Here is an 18,323-nt window from a genome sequence, read left to right on the forward strand (position 1 = left end):
TCGTGTTGCTCTGGATGACCTCGTGTTGCTTTGGACGACCTAGTGTTGCTCTGGATGACCTTGTGTTGCTCTGGACGACCTCATGTTGCTCTGGCTGACCTCGTGTTGCTCTGTCTGACCTTGTGTTGCTCTGGACGACCTCGTGTTGCTCTGGTTGACCTCGTGTTGCTTTGGACGACCTCGTGTTGCTCTGGATGACCTCGTGTTGCTCTGGATGCCCTCGTGTTGCTCTGTCTGCCCTTGTGTGGCTCTGGACGACCTCATGTTCCTCTGGACGACCTCGTCTTTCTCTGGACGACCTCGTGTTCCTCTGGACGACCTCGTGTTCCTCTGGACGACCTCGTCTTGCTCTGGACGACCTCGTCTTGCTCTGGACGACCTCGTGTTGCTCTGTCTGACCTCGTGTTGCTCTGTCTGACCTCGTGTTGCTCTGGACGACCTCGTGTTGCTCTGGACGACCTCGTGTTGCTCTGGCTGACCTCGTGTTGCTCTGTCTGACCTCATGTTGCTCTGTCTGACCTCGTGTTGCTCTGTCTGACCTCGTGTTGCTCTGGACGACGCCGTATTGCTCTGGCTGACCTCGTGTTGCTTTGGACGACCTCGTGTTCCTCTGGACGACCTCGTGTTGCTCTGGAGGACCTCGTGTTGCTCTGGTGACCTCGTGTTGCTCTGGCTGACCTCGTGTTGCTCTGGACGACCTCGTGTTGTTCTGGCTGACCTCATGTTGCTCTGTACTCAGATGTGGAGACAAAGTGCTCAGGTTGTAGTCTGACTATGCCACGCAGGATTTGAGCAACCATTGTCATGTCCCCACGTCTATCCTACTCCGGTACTACATTGAATGCATGTTTAAATGCTTAAGTGTCTTGATATGGGGATTCCAGAAGGCGTTGGATTATTTGAGGTGCTCTCCTCTGGCTGGACCCATTCGACCCTCCTCTTGGTATCTAGCTCGAATCCGAGGTGCCTACTACATGTTACCACTTTCTAGGTGTTGTCTATGAAAATAAGGCCATACTATATTCATGCCTGGTGTTGGCTTAATGGTTAGGGTGGTGGGCCTGGGATTCAAGGATCTTGAGTTCAAATCCCCCCCCCCCCACCTGTTGAATTAATACCAGGAGGGGTTGACTCTGCCTGTCATCCTTCTGATGTCGGCAAAATGAGTGCCAGCTTGCTGGTATACTGTGTCGGAGTGGTGACCCGTCCAGGATTGTGCCCAATAGCCAAGGAGACTGCTTTGGCAGCACCAACGCTCTGCACAGAGTATGGTCCCAAATCCCAATGGATTGATGGATTGATGGATGGATGGATACTCTACTCCTCTTTAGAACTCTGATAAGAGGAGTGGGAGCGTCCTGCTCTTGAGGTGATTGTCTGATTGAAGGTTTTCTTCATGGTACCACATACCTGGGAGGCGCACTGTTGACGGCTGATGAAACACCTGCGGATTGAATTCCGCTCCCCCGTCTATAAATACTCCCAAGTCCTTTTTTTTTTGGTACATTTCGCTGTTCAAGTCCTTCCGTGTGGTAGAGAAGCTCCTTCTCCTTCTTCTTCTTCTTCTTCTTCTTCTTCTTCTTCTTCTTCTTCTTCTTCTTCTTCTTCTTCTTCTTCTTCTTCTTCTCCTTCTTCTCCTTCTTCTCCTTCTTCTCCTTCTTCTCCTTCTTCTCCTTCTTCTCCTTCTCCTCCTTCTTCTCCTTCTTCTCCTTCTCCTCCTTCTCCTCCTTCTCCTCCTTCTCCTCCTTCTCCTGCTTCTCCTCCTTCTGCTTCTGCTGCTTCTGCTGCTTCTTCTGCTGCTTCTTCTGCTTCTGCTTCTGCTTCTGCTTCTGCTTCTTCTTCTTCTTTCGCCGTCCCATCACCACCACTCGGCGTACCTAATAAATAGATTGACCTTATTAAATGGAACAAAAGTACTGCGTTTGTGAGACACGTGAACGATGACGTCACATGACGTGAACAAAAAGACGTCCTTGTCTTCCATACGGTGTCGAGTCACGTCATGTGACGTCATGCAGGAGTGAGATGGTAATTTTAAGGCGATAACAGGTAAGAGACAGGTGAAGAAAGTATGTAGGCGGAGTCAATGATAGACGGGGCGAGCGCATACGGATCCCCTTCAGGGAAGGCGGTGACGCGGAAGCGTGAGGCCGCCATGGCCTAAATTAGACAGTCAGTCAGTCAGTCAGTCAGTTCGACAGGGACTCGCACAGGTCGCGCTGGTACGTGAGCCGGGCAGCCCGTGGCCCGCCATTGGGAAAGTTCATCCGTTTGCCGATTTAAAGTAACCGAGGGTCGAATCGAGTCGAGTCGAGGGGCCGCGGGGGGGTCCACGGTGTGACCTCATGTGGTGTTGTCGGGTCTGACGGGATTTTGAGAGACCTGGTCGGGTTTGGCGGAGCGTGACGTCATCCTCGGGATATTGAAGGGTTTTGAAAGTCTTTGAGGAGCCTTTGTGTGGTCGGAGGGTCTCGGAGGGGCCTGCTTTACTTCAAAGGGACAAGTTTCAGGTCGGACAAGGAAATATGGGGTGAGACGAATGATATTCCTGTGTTTTCAAAGAGTTTTTGGTTCAACTCCGTCGCCATGATTTCCTGTTGACTCGATTTTGTGTCGAAATGGCTTTTGGACGTCATATAATGGCGTTTTGTGTGCGTTTGCTGTGACTGTTTTGAAACGAGGGTCGAGTTTGACGTTCGGGAATGTGGGACGAATAAAATATTGTTCGGTTGAAGGGATATTTGGGAGTTGATGGTGAGGTCTGCTTCTCAGGTTATCTCCAAAGGAATATGCAGATTAAGGAAGTCAAATGATATGGGGCATCTATTTAATACATACGCAAATATGGCGGGAGATTTTGAACCCCCGCTCCGCCCCCCACCCAAAATATACCAAATACTTGTCCTTTCTTTCCTCTATCATCTCTCAGCCCTCCTTGCACATTCCCCTTCCCTTACCTCCTTACATATTGCACTTCTCTTACCTCCTTACATATTGCTCTTCCCTTACCTGCTTTCATATTAGTCTTCCCTTACCGCCTTGCATGTTGCTCTTCCCTTATCTCCTTACACGTTGCTCTCCTTACCTCCTTACGCATCACTCTTCCCTTGCCTTCTTGCCCATTGCTCTTCCCTTACCTCCTTACACGTTGCTCTTCCTTTACCTCCTTATATGTTGCTCTTCCCTTACCGCCTTACATGTTGCTCTCTCCTTACCTCCTTACGCATCGCTCTTCCCTTTCCTCCTTGCACGTTGCTCTTCCCTTACCTCCTTATGTGTTGCTCTTCCCTTACCTCCTTGCACGTGGCTCTTCCCTTACCTCCTTGCACGTGGCTCTTCCCTTACCTCCTTGCACATGGCTCTTCCCTTACCTCCATGCATGTTGCTCTTCCCTTACCTCCATGCACTTTGCTCTTTCCTTACCTCCTTGCACATTATTCTTCCCTTGCCTCTTTCCATATTGCTCTTCCCTTACCTCCTTGCACATTCCCCTTCCCTTACCTCCTTACATATTGCACCTCTCTTACCTCCTTACATATTGCTCTTCCCTTACATCCTTGCACATTGCTCTTCCCTTACCTGCTTTCATATTGGTCTTCCCTTACCGCCTTACATATTTCTCTTCCCTTACCGCCTTGCATGTTGCTCTTCCCTAATCTCCTTACACGTTGCTCTCTCCTTACCTCCTTACGCATCACTCTTCCCTTGCCTCCTTGCCCATTGCTCTTCCTTTACCTCCTTACACGTTGCTCTTCCTTTACCTCCTTACATGTTGCTCTTCCCTTACCGCCTTACATGTTGCTCTCTCCTTACCTCCTTGCACGTTGCTCTTCCCTTACCTCCATGCATGTTGCTCTTCCCTTACCTCCATGCACGTTGCTCTTCCCTTACTTCCTTGCACATTATTCTTCCCTTGCCTCTTTCCATATTGCTCTTCCCTTACCTCCTTGCACATTTCCTTTCCCTTACCTCCTTGCACATTTCCTTTCCCTTACCTCCTTGCACATTTCCTCTCCCTTACCTCCTTGCACATTTCCTTTCCCTTACCTCCTTGCACATTTCCTTTCCCTTACCTCCTTGCACATTTCCTTTCCCTTACCTCCTTGCACATTTCCTTTCCCTTACCTCCTTCCATATATTCTTCCCTTACCTCCTTGCACATTGCACTTCTCTTACCTCCTTGCACATTGCACTTCTCTTACCTCCTTGCACATTGCTCTTCCCTTACCTCCTTGTACATTTCCTTTCCCTTACCTCCTTGTACATTTCCTTTCCCTTACCTCCTTGCACATTTCCTTTCCCTTACCTCCTTGCACATTTCCTTTCCCTTTCCTCCTTGCACATTTCCTTTCCCTTACCTCCTTCCATATATTCTTCCCTTACCTCCTTGTACATTTCCTTTCCCTTACCTCCTTGCACATTTCCTTTCCCTTACCTCCTTGCACATTTCCTTTCCCTAATACCTCCTTGCACATTGCTCTCCCTTACCTCCTTGCACATTTCCTTTCCCTTACCTCCTTCCATATATTCTTCCCTTCCCTCCTTGCACATTGCTCTTCTCTTACCTCATTGCACATTGCTCTTCCCTTACCTCCTTGTACATTTCCTTTCCCTTACCTCCTTGTACATTTCCTTTCCCTTACCTCCTTGCACATTTCCTTTCCCTTACCTCCTTGTACATTTCCTTTCCCTTACCTCCTTGCACATTTCCTTTCCCTTACCTCCTTGCACATTTATTCCCACATCACATTTCATCCTTGCTCTCTCTCATACCACCTCTCTTTTCTTTCTTTTTTTTTCCTCATCTTGAATTGTAATTTCGTGTTATTTTTTTGAATAAAAAATGTATTAATTTTTTTTGGAACTGCAATTGAAATGAATGTTCTGGTTCCCAGATTTCTACAAATTGTTCAAAATATCAGAACCTTTTGCGGCACTCCCTTGTGCTCGGAAAGTGAACATGATTTTCCGTTGTGATTTTATTATTTTAGGTTTGTTTTTTTTAAATTTTATTTTTGCCTCCACATCCTTGGGGTGGGGAAGACATTCTGTGGTTTGCAAGGACATCAATAGCAAACTGTCCATCAATGCTTTGCTGCATGGAAACTGAATGGTCAACAGGTTTTTCAGCAAACCACAGTGCACTTTGGCCTTGAACCTGAAACTCATTTTATTTCTGGCAAAATGTGACAAGTTGATAGTGATTTTGGCCACAGGCCTACAGTCCCTTACTAACATAGTGACAGCAATGGGGACATTGACATGTGCAAAGCTCTAACGTTGAAGATAAAAGCTGTAAATTGCAAGTGATAAACCTGTGTGCAGACTGGAGTCGAGAATACTGCCTTGAAGATTGTAGTACTGCATCACTTGTTTTTTTTCCTTCCCAATATTGATTGATTTTTTTTTTCTTGTCATGTTGCTCAGACAGAAGCCAAGCGGCTGCAGCCTCATAACTTCTGTTAGAGATGGCAATGTTTTATCACTGATGTAGCAATGTTCGAAGTTCAGATAGCTTTAACAGACACTTGGTTGACATCCCCTTGTATCCCTGTATGAGGTCTTTCGATGGTTATATCAAGATACTTTCGGTGTTGTTGCTGACGTCTCTTGTTCTATTTCAAAAAATGTGATTTGTGAATTGCATTGCCTGCGGTTCTGTTGCTCACCTTTGAGATGATACTTGTTCGCATTTGATTGTGCTGATAGATTTTTTTGTTCATATCAGGATCAAAGCAAAGATAGGTTGAACACTTTAAATCCATTTCATCTTTCATGATCGACTTTACATTTTTCAGTGGGCTAGCAGGATAGCCTAAAGGTATGCGGACTCGCCACTGAGTTCTCTAGCCTGGGTTCGAATCTCGACCCAACTACAAAGTGGCACCTTGGTTTTTCACATGCAGGGTGATCTATCAATGTATGTGCCGTCCATCGTGTGGATGTTAAACTGGGCATCCTATCTGCTAGCAGTTGTCAGTGGGTATTAAAGATCCCATGGTGCCCTTCGTGAATATCAGGCGAGTTATCAACGACACCCTGAGCAAATTCCCAATTCCTGCACACTCGGCCAAGTATCCTGCGTTGGAGCGTCGACCGATCCGGGATTGTAACCCAAGCAAAAGAAACTGCTTCAGCAGAACTGACAATGCTTGTAGCATGGTGCATCCATCCATCCATTCATCATTGAATGGTGATCCAGGCAGCTTTGAGATGCTATGTGATTGGCTTTACTTGTATTTTATCAACTTGCTTTTGGGTAATTGTTTTGTACTGTTGGTAGCTTATTTGATCAAAATTGCCTGGGAGTCATCTCTTTATTTATCTATCTATCCTTTGTTGTACAATACTGTTGTGGAGCCGGGCGTTGGCTGCGAGCAGGACCGCTAGGTGGAGCAGTAGTGTCGACTCCACCGAACACCCGGAATCTAGATCGTACCGTTCGGAAAACTCTGAGGGTACAGGTCCCTTCCAGGACCGTGAATCGTCAATAATTCCACCATGTGGGACAGGGTTATTTGCCAAACTTCAAAATACCTAGAGACCCACGTGGCGAGCTACTGAGTATTCACACCCTCGAACGGGATGAGTCGTTTCCATGCTCGACCCGTGCGTAACCCGAGCGGATGGTCACCGAGCGTCCCCTTTTCGGGCGCAGTTCGCTAATCGCCCATTGGCCGCAAATGACGTCAAGTCCGCTGATTGGACTGTGGGTGCGTGACGGCCGTCGCGGCGGCCCGCCCCTCAAACAGGCAGAGGAATATTATCCTGCGTGGGCTGTGCTCATTGGGCGACCGCCGGGGAACTCGCTCGCATCTCCCTGATTGGGCGAGAGCGACGTCAGGTCCTTGTGAACCCTGCCCCCGTACGTGCTGACACGCACGTAGGCAATGGCGTCGCTGTGAGGAAGTGAGGTGAAGGCGTGTTGTTGTAGTTATTGTTATAAAAATCTTAACTATCAAAATAACTCCGCAGCGCATGAACATTTAATTACCCATTAAACAAGGGACGGGACCCCAACTAAAAACACACACTTACCGATATAACTGTTCTATAGGACCTGTATGTTGAGTGCTCATGGCTTCCAGATTCGCAACAATACTGCTTCAATGTAATACTAATTATCATCCGCAGATTTGTTTTCAGACAGAACCGGTTTGGTCGAATCCACTCTTAACGCTATGGAACGATTGTCTCAATTTTTCTGGCTTTTCTCCCTGTCTTTCTGCATTTTAAAAATATTCCTCTTCTTCTGACTTTGTTTTATAACAACTTCTTTGTACATCTACTTTTGCTTCTTTGTAATCTTTACCAGTGAAAAATTGTTTCCCACACACTTTGATTCATCATGTCCTTTGGCTTTAATTTTTGGGGTATTTTGTTTTCTTTCTGCAAGTTTCATTTGCACCATTTTTGTCCCGTTGTTGAACTTTTTATTATCTAGATCTGGTGAGGTGTAAACTTCTGCAAAATGTACCTGACCAATGCACACTGCCGGGTGGTGTGGTTCATGGTGATTCCCAGTGACGATTTTATTATACTGTGTATATACACACACCCACGCACACACTGGATGTGTGTATAACTGGTATATGAATTAGTGAAGTGATAGATAATGTTTCACCGTGCTCATCGCTCCCAGTGCTGTGCGGAAAGGGCTGTATGAGACGCGGTTCCGGCACTGTCACCACTCACAGTTTGGAGTCTCACATTAACTGAGATACTCCATGATATAGATATATACATATAGAGGGATGATATTGGAAAAAAGGCTGCCCATTCATATGTGGACACAATAATATGCTCATAAACTCCTGAAGAGTGAAGTCATAAGCATTTGAAAGCCGTAACTTTTATTGTCAAGCCTTTTCTGAACTACCAAGATTTTAAAAGATGCCAAAATAGATCACTAAATTGCCAATTTGTACTTCTTCTCCTTGTTCCCCTCTTCAAACAATGTAAATCTGTAGCCTGACCTACCTCAATGACTGCTGAAGCAATGATGGCGATTTCAACGTGAGGAAGTTCCTTTGTCTCTGGGCTGGTGCACGCAACACAAAATTAAAAATATATAAAACGTTAATCATTTTAAGATAGGGGTGGGGAGGATGGATGGTGGACAGAACCATTCCAAAAGCAATACATGTCCAAACCTTCCTCCAAATCAACTGAAATAAGTATTCAAACAATTTAATAACTTAGATAAGCCTGATGGTGGCTGGCTTGGGACCTTAGAGTCTTGAGTTCTAAGACCCTGTGAACTGTTGAATTAACTGTGAAAAGCATCACTTGTCACTAGTAAGGGAACTTTATTTTGTATTAAATAAGATTTCGAAATGTTAAACAATGGTATTCCATCCATACTCTGTGCAGAGCGTTGGTGCTGCCAAAGCAATCTCCTTGGCTATTGGGCACAATCCTGGACAGGTCGCCACTCCGACACAGGATACCAGCAAGCTGGCACTCATTTTGCCGACCTTGGAAGGATGACAGGCGGAGTCAACCCCACCTGGTATTAATTCAACAGCTGAAGGGGACTTGAACTCAGGATCCAAGGATCCCAAGCCCACCACCCTAACCATTAAGCCACATCAGGCATAATGGTATTATTATTATTTTATTATTGTTTGGCTCTTTATCGTGAAGTTTCAACTTTTTAGTATTTGCCTGATCAGTTGCTGATTCGATTTATGTTTATACTGATGTGTTTAATTTGTCATTTAACATATGTTTTATTCACCAGCAAAGTGATTCACAGTTGTGTGTGTGTGTGTATTTTGTCTACAATGAACATTGTTTTGGACTCTATCATCTCATAAAGACAAAGTTTATTGTAGACAATCAACCATGAGGCACGTGGTCGGCCCTTTGGCCTCCTCACTCATGAGGGGCTCTGGCTGAGAAAATCTGGTGAGCAGGATCAGCATCAGGTAAATGAGCCACATGTCTAAATAGCCACAGGTTGTGTTCACAGATGATAGAGGTAACAAATCTTATCTGAGTCTCTCTCAGCAACTGCTCGTTGGATACAGTCTGACCAACGATAGCCAATAGTTCTCTGAAGTCCTGGTACCGAAGGAGTTAAGTCTCCATCTCAGATCCTTGGTCAAAGTCCAAGTCTCACATTCATCGAGTAAGACTGGAGGCACCAAGGACTTAAAAACTCGAACTTTCATTCCCCTGCATCGGTACCGACAGTACCTCACCCCATGATGCAGTGAATCCATGACCCCGCAGGCCCGACCCAGACATCTGTTAACCTCTGGCTCACAATATGTGGAGACGTGAATCTCTCCATGACCTCAACATCCTCGCCATAAATGGGTACAGACAAGGAAGCAGCATCCAATATGTCATTGAAAGCCTAGATCTTAGTTTTGACCCAGGAAACCCATAATCCCTCATTCATTTTTTCCCTCATTTTGACCAAGGAAACGTCTCATTTAGCACCTCGAGGGCCCCCATAAGGATATCCAGAGTCTCCGCATAGATGACTGCATCATCTGCGAAATCAAGGTCAGAGATCTTGACATTCCCAAATGGTGCACCACAGCTTGATCTCTCTGACATCCTCACCAGAATTCAGTCGTTAAACCATAATTACAACAACTGGTAAATTAGGCCAGTTGTTGTAACGATGCTTTCTTAAACCTTTCCACCATCCCCTCAGATTGAGGTCTTGAGGGCATTATTGGGGTCTTTCAATCTGATAAGAGTTTGCACACCTCTTTCAGCAATTGACTCAAAATTTCGACCATGTTCAGTGTACAGCTCTTCCTGAATCCCATGCTATTATACAAACCATTATATGAAGATCTGTCACAACCCTGGCTTCCTGGTTGGGGAGTGCAGAGGCCTTGGTAAAATAGTCCATAACCACGGGGATGTACTTGTTATTTTGGCGAGTGTGGGGTAGTGGTCCTAGGATGTCCATAGCAACCTCATCAAGGGGAGGGGGGCATCTGGTGTAATTGTAGTGGAGACCTCATCCTCCATGTCCGTCCATTTTTAGCAGTCCAGGCGTTGCATGCTCAACACCAATCCTGTATATCACGGCCCATATTAACACAATATAACCTCTGGCAGTCTTGCGATGCTGTCTTAGTTCTGCCCAAATGTCTGCTGTGTATACTTGCATACTTTGCAAAATTGTGGTTTTCAATTTACTTGGGGCTATTATCAGCCAATAAGTTGTCAGAGAATCTCCACCCATTTGTGAGACAAGATGTTATCTTTCAATTCCAGGGCTTTCCACTCAGCCCCATATGCCTTCAACTGTGATCTGAGAGGAGTGACTTCCTCCCTGCTAGATAAGCTAGACTTCCTCCCGTTTTCCATCTCTAACCCAATCGCACACTGGTCCCAGTATGGAATCTTCCGTCTGGGGCCCTGCTCCATTCCAACATGCCAAATTCGTCTCCCGCGGTTAGGCCTAGGTCACATTTGCCACGGCGGCCGTGGGGTCTCCAAAATCTACGGCCACGAGCAATTATACGGCGGCCGCAGTATTTCCACGGTCACACAATGTAGCAGTCACATATGTTTTTATTTTTCGGGGAGCTGCATGGCGTATTTATCAATTGTTGAGACCGAAAATGTGGGGTTGCCGTACGGTCTTTGATTTGATGTCGCACGGTGACCTTAAGGCGTTCCTGCGGCGCCCATAGAATTTTCAAGGCAGACGCAAGGCGACCACAGGGGGGCCCTAAGGCGAACGTGTGGCCAGACTGACGGTAACGAATGGGTTAAATTATTATTATTATTATTTTTTAATTTACCAGTTTTTTTTTTGTTTCGGCTTGTCGAATTGCTACGGCGAACGTAGAAATGAAAAAAGTTATAATTCCACGGCGATCTTACGGCCTGTAAAACGTAGCCATATGGCGTAGGGCCACCCTGAGGCCATCTCAGAAACTCTGCGGCCGCTGCACGTTTCTGTCAATTCAGAGGGCGTATGGCCGCTGTATCCTTGCCATAGAGCAAATGTGACTTAGGCCTTAGGTGTTAGAAATTGTGGAGACAGAAAACTTGGGGTTGCCGAACCGTCTTTGATTTGATGTCGCACGGTGACCTTAAGGGGGCCCTGCGGCGGCCATAGAATTTTCAAGGCAGATGCAAGGTAGTCTCAAGGTGCCCGCAAGGCGACCGCAGGGGGGCCCGAAGGCGAACGTGCGGCCAGACGGACGGTAACGAATGGGTAAATTTTTTTATTTTTATTTTTACCATTTATTTTGTTTCGGCATGTCTAATTGCTACGGCGAATGTAGAAATGAAAAAAGTTATAACTCCGCGTTATAATTCCACGGCAACCTTACGGCCTGTAAAATATAGCCAAACGGCGTAGGGCCACCCTGAGGCCACTGCAGAAACACTGCGGCCGCCGCACGTTTCTGTCAATTCAGAGGGCGTATGGCCACCGTATCCTCGCCGTAGAGCAAATGTGACTTAGGCCTTAGCGGCAATGCTGTCCTTGCCACCCGGGCTCCACAGACTAGGATGTTATCGGAGGGATCTGCTAACATGTCCCGGTCCTTGTGTCTCATGCAGAATTTACAGTTTTGTTTCATGCAAGGGTGTCAAGAGGGTGCATAAGCATTCTCATGAGCCTTCCCAGTTCTATGAATCGCATTGAAATCGTACTGCTGCAACTTCTCCAACCACCTTGCAATTTGACTCTCGGGTTCTTTGAACAGCTAGTTAGAGCTATTGCAAGGAGTGATCCATTGTGACTCCAAATTTCCACCTGTACATGTATGAGTGGAAAGGGGTCATGGCAGACAGCATAGCCAATATCTCTTTACGAGTGATGCAATAATTTATTTCCGGCCTGTTCACGGCCCGGTTAGAATACATGATCACTCTTTCCATGCCCCCCCCCCCACTGCGCTTGAGACAAAACCACTCCCAATCCTTCCTGGCTTGCATCTGTGTCCAAGGTAAAAATCCTGTCATCATTGGTGTAAGCTAAAATGGGTCCAGATGTCAAACACCACTTTAATTTAATGAAGCTATCATGGCACTCCTATGTCCAATTAAAGCTCAACCTCTTCTCCATCGGCCCATGAAGAGGCCTGGCAATGTCCACATACTTTGCTACAAAATGTTGGTAGTAGGAGCAAAGTCCCAAAAATCCCCACACCTCCTTGATGTCATGAGGGATGGGCCACTCCTCTGCCGCTCTTACCTTAGGTGGGTCAGTTTTCATTCCCTCACGACCTATCACATGACCAAGATAGGCCACCTCCTTCGCAAACAAGGTACACTGACTGGTGCTCAATTTCAGCCCTGTCTGTCTGATGCGCCCAAACACCTGGTTCGAATTGATAATAGATTGGTCAAATGTTTTAGCGTTCACCAGGACGTCATCCAGGTGTACCAGGCATGATTGCCATGGTGCGCCATCAGCCTTTCAAAGGTGGCAGTGGCATTGCAGTGACCTGATCCAGTCCCTGACCTGCAGAAAACACCATTTTCTCTTTCTCTGTTTTGTCCATCTCCACCTGCCAATATCCACTCTTTCGGGCCCTGTCACACCTTGACGTTTTAGCCAGCGTATGGCAACGTATGAAAAATTTGCCGAATACGCTGGCACGTGTCGAATACGTAATGGGTAAGTTTTGTATATGTAAAGAGCACGCTGATGCAGGCTGGCATACGTCTTGGTACGCCGAGCTTGTCGACAAATTTTGAGCATGCTCAAAATTTGTCGACGTATGACGCACACGTTCCGCATACGCTGGCCATAAGTTGTAGGCACGTTATGCGATCGTTGACACACGTTACTTGAAAGTTACTTATAAGTGGAAACACGTCGAGGTAATGTTTAGCGTACCCAAAACTTATTTCTAACCTATGTGTAACGTATCTCAAACACATATTGACGTATGTAGACTTATTTGATTGACGTCTTCCGGATGACCACAGAACTTACTGAACGTGTTTCTAACTTACAGCTACCGTATAATGGCGTATTGGCAGCGTTTAGGGGAATTGGTATATAAAAATGGGCTTCACAGGAGGAACCCGTCAATGTTTCAGACTCCATGGTGAGTAGATGTCCATGTCAGTAGTAGTAGTAGTAGTAGGTGAGCGTGATGGGGAGGGTGTGGGTGATGATGGATCCTCCTTGCGTCCGCGTCCACGGCCACGGCCAGGAGACTTCTTTGCAGCATTCTTCGAAGTTTTCTACGCTGAACTATTGATGTTTTTTTTCAGTTCTGGGCGTATTCATAATGAGTTGGACGTATGCATAACGTATTAGTAACGTACACAGAACGTTTCGATAAGTTTTATAGATAACGTACCAACGAATGCTGAGCGTGTTGTCGGCGTTCACAACTTATGCCCAACGATAGTCTAATGTATGCATAGCACGGCAGCGTATCGCCGACGATCACGTGGCATAGCCTATTAATAGGCTGCCACTCAACGATTCGCTGCCGCTCGACTATTTAAATGGACGCTGCCGCTCGACGATTTTAATCATAACCAAGCGAGACATCGAAGTGTCAACATCATCGTCATGCCGAAGAAAACTTCGAAGAATGCTGCAAAGAAGTCTCCTGGCCGTGGCCGTGGACGCGGACGCAAGGAGGATCCATAATCACCCACACCCTCCCCATCACGCTCACCTACTACAACTACTACCACTACTACGACTCACACGCTCGCCTACTACTTTTACTGATACTACTGACATGGACATCTACTCACCATGGAGTCTGAAACACTGATGGGTTCCTCCTGTGAAGCCCATTTTTATATACCAATTCCCCTAAACGCTGCCAATACACCATTATACGGTAGCTGTAAGTTAGAAACGCCTTCAGTAAGTTCTGTGGTCGTCCGGAAGACGTCAATCAAATGCGTTTGAAATACGTTGCACATCGGTTGAAAGCACGTTACTCATAGGTTAGAAATAAGTTTCGGGTACACTAAACATTACCTCAACATATTTCGACTTATGAGTAACTTACAAGTAACGTGTGTCAACGATCGCATAACGTGCCTTCAACTTATGGCCAGCGTATGCGGAACGTGTGAGTCATACGCTGGCATACGTCGAAAAATTTTGAGCATGCTTAAAATTTGTCGATAAGCTCGCTGTACAACGACTTATGCCAGCGTGCTTCAGCATGCTCTTAACGTATACCAAACTTACCCATAACGTATTCGACGTACGCCAACGTTTTAGACAAATTTTTCATACGTCGGCATATGCTGGCTAAGACGTCAAGGTGTGACAGGGCCTTAAGGTCCAGGGTTGAGAACCAATTTGAGGCTGCAACAGCAATGAGTATATCATTGGTTCCAGGCAGGGGATACGAGTCTCTGAATGTCATGTTAAGTTGGGGATAGTCCATGCAGAAATGTATGGTCCCATCCTTCTTTTTAACCAACACCACCAGTGAATACCAAGGACTTACTGAGGACTCTAATTATCTCTGCATCGATCATCTTTTCCACCTGTTTGTCAGCTTCCTTCCTCTTGCCCCAAGGGAGATGTCGAGCTTGCTGATGAATAGGCCAAGCCTCTCTGGTGTAGATCTGGTGTTTATCCAGCATCCAATGTCCTCCAACCAGCATCCATCCAATAACCAGGAAGACAAAGAGAAAATATACGACGGCAGAATTTATAAAAGACGTTTCAGAGTTAAACACGTGTGTAATCGATAATCGTGCGATGATCACCCATTCAAAGCTGGTCACCAATTGCCAAAGAGTGATTATCTAATGCACGATCAAAACCTCATCACCAGCCTTTAAATAACAAAATCTTTTACATATTGGAGAGGGCATGTTTAGAGTGTTTAAGACCTTGAAGTAAGCATTGCATGGCTTATAATTGGTAGTTTACATGGGATAGTGAATATGGATGCATTTGGAGTGCTTGCTTTGGCTCAAGAGGAGATGAATAGGGCAGTTTGCTGACGTGCATTGATAATGTTCAAGGACACTTGCAATCCTCTGGAGAAGTATGACAATATGGAATTTGTCTGAAGTTAGACTCTCGAAGGAATCATTTCGTTGGCTACTGAATCGAGTGCAAGATGACCTGGATCAACCTAATACGAGGAGCAATGCACTGAATCCGCTCCAATCATTGTCCATTGTCAAAGGGCGGAGGAGCTCCTTGTGAGCCAACGGCCATCCATATCTAGTGCCCAACTGTGTCTGCGGACGTCCTCCTGCAGTTGGCTTACCTCTTATTAGGAGGTTGGTGGCAGGATTTGCACTCCGGCCACCGCAAAACGCAAAAACGCAAAAAAATCTGAAAACCCACTCCGTGGGAGTACCTCCTGTGCAGCTTCCCTTCGCAGGGCAGCTCACCGGATGACGGGATTGGGGCAAAGCCTTCGGGACCCCCAATCTTTGATGATAGGAGGGAAACCACGGGGTAACATCCCTGGGTCAGATTGCGGGAGAGTGTGTCGGAGTGGTGCTGAGGTGTCGTCCACCAGAAGGCGGTCTCCTTGGGTTAACCTGAGGCGGTCCCTTCGGGTGGGTGCCTGGAATGTCCTATCCCTAAGAGAGGATAATCACCTGTCTCTGTTATCATCTGAGCTCAAGCGTTTGGACATCGGGATTGCAGCTCTCTCTGAGGTTCGGAGACTGGATTGCGGCGAGATAATGGTGGGTGGTTACACCTACTATTGGTCTGGTCGCTCTGATGGTTACCATACCCAAGGAGTTGCTGTAGCTGTGTCCAATAAGCTGACCCCAATGATAATTGAGGTAACACCAGTCAACGAGCGTATTATGAGATTAAGGATTCGTCACTCCTTAGGTGTCATTTCCCTGGTCTCTGTTTATGCTCCGACTGAGGCGAGTGATCTCACCGTGAAGGATGCATTCTACGCCACACTCGAGTCTGTGGTTGATCAGTGCCCCAGACGAGATACACTTCTAGTCTTGGGGGATTTCATTGCATCGACTGGAACTGATAGGGATGGTTATGAGGTGTGTGTTGGTCCCCATGGGTCAGGAACTATGAACCAGAATAGCACTAAGTTCCTTGACTTTGCAAGAAGTCATGGACTTAGGGTGGCTGGTTCATGGTTTCAGCGCCCACAAGCTCATCGCTGGACTTTGTATTTCAACCCTGGCGGTGTGGCAAAGGAGATTGACCATGTCCTCATTGACGGTCGTTGGAGGATGATCCAGAACTGCAGGGTCTACCGGAGTGCTCAGTTCCTCAATACTGACCACAGGCTTGTTGTAGCAACTCTAAAACTGCACCTTAAATCCTGGAGAATGGTACCATCCCAGCCTAGGCTGGATGTTGGCAAGCTCAGGGATGAGAGAGTAGCTGATGAGTTTGCGAACAGGCTGAGTGGACACTTGGGGGTCTGGATGCTTTGGGGGGTCCTGAAGAGTTGTGGAGCACCTTCAAGACCACCGTCCTTGATGTTGCCGGTGGATGTATTGGAGCTCACCGCAGGGCAAAGAAGAATTTTGTCTCTCAAGGGACACTGGATACCATTGACCAGAGTCGCAGGGCCAGGCTGAATGGCAGAGCTGAGCTGTTCAGGGAGCTGAGGCGTAAAACTGTACGTGCACTGAGGGTGGACAAGGAGGCCTATGTGCGAGGAATCTGTGAGGGGGTAGAGCATCACCTGTGGACAGGTGATTCTCGTCCCGCTTACAGGGGAATTCGCGCATTACGTTCATCCAAGGCCATCCCTCGGAGCACTGCAGTTCGAGCAGAGAGTGGTAGGCTCTTGACAGAGGAGTCTGAAGTGAAGGCCCGCTGGGCCGGTTACTTTGAGCGGTTGTACTAGGCTAATCCCCCAGCTGTCGAGTTGGACGTCAAGGGTGTTACAATCCCTGTTGCTGACCCTCGAATCAACTGTGGTCCACCTTCGCTTGTGGAAACACGGGCTGCGGTGAACCAGTTGAAACGGGGCAAAGCTCCAGGGATCTGTGGCATCCATGCCAAACTTCTCAAGGCTGGTGGAAATGCTGCACTCGTGTCGTTGCATGCAGTTTTGTGCTCTGCCTGGAACACAGGCATCATCCCAACTGACTGAAAGAGAGCCTTGTTGTCCCTCTCTGGAAAGGGAAGGGTGATCGCCAAGACTGCAACAACTACCGAGGGGTGACTCTGCTCTCAGTGCCGGGCAAGGTCTTTGCTCGGATAATTCTTGATAGGGTTCGCCACCATCTGCTTGAGCACCAGCGTCCAGAGCAGTCAGGCTTTACACCAAAGAGGTCAACGATTGACCGTATCCTTGCCTTTCGTGTCCTCACCGAATGCAGACGAGAGTTTTGGTAGGGGCTGCTTGCAGCCTATGTTGATCTCTGTAAAGCGTTCGATTCAGTGAATCGGGATGTCCTCTGGAGGATTCTTGGTCTTCGTGGGGTGCCACCAAAACTGATCGATCTGATGTCTGAACTCTACTCTGGTACTGAGAGTGCTGTGAAGTGTGGTGGTACCATCTCTAACTTATTTCCAGTTGTTACTGGAGTTCGTCAGGGATGTGTACTGGCCCCCACACTTTTCAGCACTTGTATGGACTGGATTTTAGGGAGGATGTTGGAGAGATCAAGTTGCGGTGCATCGTTTGGGAATGTCAAGATCTCGGACCTTGATTTTGCAGATGATGCAGTCATCTTTGCGGAGACTTTAGACATCCTTTTGGGGGCCCTCGAGGTGCTGAATGAGGAGTTGGAACCGCTGGGATTACGGGTTTCTTGGGCCAAAACTAAGATCCAGGCTTTCGGTGACATCTTGGATGCTGCTGTCCTGTCTGTGTCTGTTTGTGGTGAGGATGTTGAGGTTGTGGAGAGATTCACTTACCTTGACAGTGATATTCATGTCTCTGCTGGCTGCGAGTCAGAGGTCAATAGACGTCTGGGTCGGGCCTGGGGAGTCATGGATTCACTGGATCATGGGGTGTGGCGCTGCCGGTACCTGTGCGGGAGGACGAAAGTCTGAGTTTTCAGGTCCTTGGTACTTCCAGTCTTGCTCTATGGATGCGAGACTTGGACTCTGACCAAGGATCTGAGATGGAGACTTAATTCCTTTGGTACCAGGTCTCTTCGGAGAATCCTTGGCTATCGCTGGTCGGATTTTGTGTCCAACGAGCGGTTGCTGAGAGAGACTCGGATGAGATTTGTTACCTGCATAGTCAGTGAGCGTCAGCTGCGGCTGTATGGACATGTGGCTCGTTTTCCTAACGCTGATCCTGCTCACCAGATTCTCTCAGTGAGGGAGCCTCGTTAGTGGAGGCCAATGGGCTGACCACGTGCCTCGTGGTTGCAGCAGGTTGACCATCATCTCAAGGAGATGGGGATGGGCGTGGCATCTGCCTGGGGGATGG

At 47.3% G+C, this 18,323-nt stretch overlaps 1 protein-coding gene across 1 annotated transcript in view; it reads left to right on the forward strand.

Moving 5' to 3' along the window:
* The first annotated feature begins 2,185 nt into the window (after positions 1–2,185).
* LOC147030428 (E3 ubiquitin-protein ligase MARCHF3-like) overlaps positions 2,186–18,323 on the forward strand; it is an 89,653-nt gene continuing 73,515 nt past the window's right edge. The window contains exon 1 of the mRNA XM_085874478.1: positions 2,186–2,530. The gene's annotated coding sequence lies outside the window, so the exon portion shown is untranslated. The remainder of the gene's footprint in view (positions 2,531–18,323) is intronic.

This window comes from Eptatretus burgeri, chromosome 3, assembly GCF_056783735.1.
Source record: "Eptatretus burgeri isolate ZD-2024b chromosome 3, Ebu_testis_v1, whole genome shotgun sequence".
Taxonomy (NCBI): Eukaryota; Metazoa; Chordata; class Myxini; order Myxiniformes; family Myxinidae; genus Eptatretus; species Eptatretus burgeri.